We start from the raw sequence: 4,718 nt of genomic DNA, 5'->3' as shown, positions 1-4,718 counted from the left end.
TCATAAAGGACTTTAGTCTCCTCTCTCGTCCCTTATGTAATCTTCTGCAAAAGGACGCACCATACGAGTGGACTGAGCAATGCCAGCAAGCTTTCACCAAGCTTAAGGGCATGTTAACCACTGCACCTATCATGCAACCACCCGATTGGAACCTTCCTTTTGAGCTTATGTGTGACGCTTCTGATTATGCTCTTGGAGCGGTTCTAGGCCAAAGAAAAGATAAGAGGCCCTACGTCATTCATTACGCAAGTAGAACTTTAAATTCTGCCCAAGTGAACTACTCAACTGCAGAAAAGGAACTCCTAGCTGTAGTGTTCGCTTTGGATAAATTTAGGTCCTACTTGATCGGATCCAAGATTATTATCTATACAGATCATGTGACACTTAAGTATCTTCTTTCTAAGAATGATTCTAAGCCCCGCCTGATACGATGGATCCTTCTACTCCAAGAATTTGATTTGAAAATTAAAAATAAAAAGGGAGTAGAAAACGTAGTAGCTGATCACCTTTCTTGCCTTAGTACCTCTGATTCCCTTGAGGCGACCCATATCAATGACATGTTCCCTGATGAATAATTGTTCAGAGTCTCTCATTCACCTTAGTTCGCTGATATTGTTAATTATCTTGTCACAGGTTGCACATCGACACATTGGACTGCGCAAGATAAGAAGAATTTTTTCATCAAGGTGCATAAATTCTTCTAGGATGATCCATATTTGTTTAAATATTGTCCAGACCAAATCTTAAGCAGATGTGTGCCAGACAATGAACATCAACGTGTCATCTCCTTCTGTCACTCTCAGGCCTATGGTGGTCACTTTTCTGCTAAAAAGACCACGGCCAAGATTTTACAGTGTGGCTTTTATTGGCCCACTATGTTCAGGGACACTCATGAGTTTTACAAGGCTTGTGAGCGTTATAAAAAATTGGGACCATTATCCTGTCGAAATATGATGCCTTTGAATCCCATCCTTATCATAGAAGCATTTGACTGCTGGGGCATCGATTTCATGGGACCATTCCCTCAATCATTTGGATATTTGTATATTTTGCTCGCCGTAGATTATGTCACTAAATGGGTCGAAGCAATTCCGTGCCGAAATAATGACCATCACATGGTCATTAAATTCTTAAAAGAGAACATCCTTTCGTGGTTCGGGACGCCTCGAGTCATCATTAGTGATGGGGGTTCACACTTTTGTAATAGACCATTCGAGAGCTTAATGAAGAAATACGGTATCTCTCATAAGGTGAGCACCCCATACCATCCACAGACAAGTGGACAAGCTGAGATTTCCAATAGGGAGATCAAACATATCCTAGAGAAAACGGTTAACCCTGATCGTAAGGATTGGTCAATCCGATTGACCGATGCCTTATGGGCATACTGTACTACTTTCAAAACTCCTATTGGAACGTCTCCCTTTAGACTTGTCTATGGGAAAGCTTGTCACTTGCCTATGGAGTTGGAATATAAAGCGTACTGGGCGATCAAAAATCTGAATTTTAATCTGGACAACGTTGGCTCGCTACGTAAACTTCAATTAAATGAACTTGAAGAAATTCGGAACGATGCGTATGAGAACTCGAGAATTTACAAAGACAGAATGAAGGTGTTTCATGACCAACGTATTCTATGGAAATCATTCACACCTGGTCAGAAAGTCCTTTTGTATAATTCTCGATTACATCTCTTTCCTGGTAAGCTTTGATCTCGTTGGATTGGCCCTTACATTGTGGTCATTGCGTATTCTCATGGAGCCGTTGAGATAAGAGATCCCGACAATGGCAAAGAGTTTAAAGTAAATGGTCATCGCTTAAAGCCATTTATCGAGAAATTTGATTCAGAGGACATGTCCATACCTTTGACTGATCCTGTTTACCAGGATTGATCTCCTAGTCTGATGGAGGTATAGGTAGGTTTCCTGTTTTCATAGGACTAGGATAGTTTCCTGTATACTATTTTAGGATAGACGGTAAACTTAACGCTCCTGGGAGCCAAACCAGCTTTTCATTCTGTTTCATTTTCCTAGTTAGTTAGTTCAATGTTTGTGGGTAACATTGCTACAAACCCTCACGAGACTACAACTCGTCCACTAGGGGCAACCTAGGGATTTAAAGGCTTGTTGCATATGCTAAATGCAATCGAGAGTACCTGCAAAAGTGGTATAGGTAGGATTTTATTTTTATTTTTGTTAGTTTCTCTCTTGTGTTGACCCACTCTTACGTAGAAATCTATGGAAAGCCTCTTGATTCTTTCGTTCAGGTATTATCGTCCCATCACTTCTCATTTACTTCGTTGTCCCATGTGCATTGCATGCTTATTCTTTTACATTGAGGACAATGTAGACTTTTGGTTGGGGGTGGGAGATTTGGTCACCTTATTAGTACTTTTTCGATCTTGAGCAAATTGTGAAAATTTTTTTAAATTTTTCTGAAAATCCTTGTGAATTCGATGTGATTTTGACAATCATCATTGATTTGGAATTATAAGATATGGGTGTTGTGGATTTACGTCTCGTGGATTTAGCTGTCTGATAGATTCCATGGTTGAGTTTGAATTATCAATCCATGATTAGAGGCTTTAAACATTGATTGAGTCATGAATTCTCAGGACACATCTCGCTTGCACATTAAGGTTTCAGTTCGATATTAAAGGATTAACTTGGTAATCACTAAACATGAAAGGAACCAACCTGGGAAATTGAATGGATTGGGCGAACAATCTTTACCATAGGTTTGCTCCCTATGTGTGAGGATTCGATTCCCCATGGATGATATTTGAAAAAGGAGTTGGGTGTACAGTCTTTACCTTAGGTTTGCTCCCTATAGGTGAGGATTTGATTCCCCTCCTTGGCGTTACCTTTACTAAAAAAATCAAAAGCTGGAAAAAATGAAAAGATAATCTGTGAGGCAAGTTTTGGTTATCATGAATTATCTTGTTGGTTATCAATGATATCCTGAAATAAAGAAGTGAATTTTAATGATGATAAGTCGAGATTGCACTATACACTCATGGAATTCAATGTTTAGAATTTTTCTAATTGATGAAGTAATACTTTGAACTTGATTATGAAGTTTATCGTGCGCTTGAGTCTAGAAGAAAGTAATACCTAACATTCATGAATCTTAGAATTCTCGTATCTGGGTTTTTCAAAATATCACTCGGTTTCACAGGAATTGTTTCGTAATTCTCAACTTATTTTTTCGCATACTTTGCTCGGGACTAGCAAAATGCTGATTGGGGGTTGTGTTGAGGGTCAAATATTGCATATTAGACCTCGGTTATTACCTGAATTACGAACATGATATTATTTTAATGGGCTATTTTAATCGTGTTTGTGATGCAAGGAGAATTGATGAGCATGAATTGAAAAGGATGCTAAAGGTATAGATTTGATGCTCTGGCATCACAAGGCATTAGATGGGACTCTATGGGACCAAGATTGAGGATTTACACACCAGAGATCAGAGAAATTCCAGTCACTCACTTCAAACAGGCCTGAAAGACATCCATAATGCAAGATCAAGGGGTTCCCACCATCTGATTGGCTCCAAACTTTATATGAGGCCTGATGATCATGAATTAACCGTACACGTCGATTTTCATCCATTGGATCCTTGTGGAAGTAGCTCAACGGTTAGATCAGCCCATAAACCATTGATTTTGGTCACACCTGAGATTTGGATATTCTTCAAACTGGACCTAGACAGCTTAAATGAGATGAGAAAAGGAATGGACAGATCGGATCTTCCACAAGCATCACACTGAGTCCTACCTTGAATGACATGTGCAAGTGCACATGTGTACTAGCAGTGCACCGAACCAATTCAAGTGGTCATATGACCTTTGACCGATTGAATCCAAGTTAAAAACGGAAATCTTTGTTTTCCTATTTTCGCGCCCTGCGAAACGCTTGAACAGAGCATCGTGGTTGGAGTCTGTGGACCACGATCGTGATCTTCATGATCGATCTGGACCATACACTGGAATCGGACGAACGTGCTGCCTTAGACCATGAAAACTGTGCCAGGGATGAAACCGGAGATCGCGCTCACCATGTTGAACGTCTGATGATCGCCGCATGATTAATCAAGGTGGACCGTAGCAAAGACGATCTAAACCCGACCATATCTGAATGAATTTTCGTGAAGCTTCCAATGCATGGATTGGATTTCTCAGAAAAGCCCGATCATGAGCCCCACCGTCAACACAGCGGTAAGAATGAGAGCTCTGTTGCGCCCGTCCAAGACCCGATGATTCGGGGCCGTTCTGCACTCATGGCCAGGATCGGTCCGACGATCCTGGCCGTCCAAACCTTTCATATAGGGCCGCTGATCACCCTCAAGGAGGCTGACTGGAGTAGATCATGCAATCAGCTCCCCGTTACGCCTCTACTCGTTGCACGCAAGAAAATTCCGAATCCGCTGCTGCGTAACCTCACGCACGAAAACACCAACTTTTGCGTAAGCTTCACCGCCTCTCGTGCGTAAGGAACCGACTCCAGCCAGGACTTCCTCCCGCCGACCGTCCTACTATTAAAGAGACAAAAGAGATGAGAGAACGGGGGTCGGAGGGAACGTGGAGAGTGAGCAGCGAAGGTTGGAACGTGGCTGCACGTGAGCAAGGCTTGGGCTGGACCTATTTTTTTCTTTTTTTCTTTTCTTCTTCTTCTTTTGTTTATTTTGAATTTAACCTAATCATGCCCGTGATCGGC

This window comes from Magnolia sinica, chromosome 15 (assembly GCF_029962835.1).
Source record: "Magnolia sinica isolate HGM2019 chromosome 15, MsV1, whole genome shotgun sequence".
NCBI classification, from domain to species: domain Eukaryota; kingdom Viridiplantae; phylum Streptophyta; class Magnoliopsida; order Magnoliales; family Magnoliaceae; genus Magnolia; species Magnolia sinica.
The sequence above is the reverse complement of the archived record's forward strand: the minus strand, read 5'-3'. Positions refer to the sequence as shown.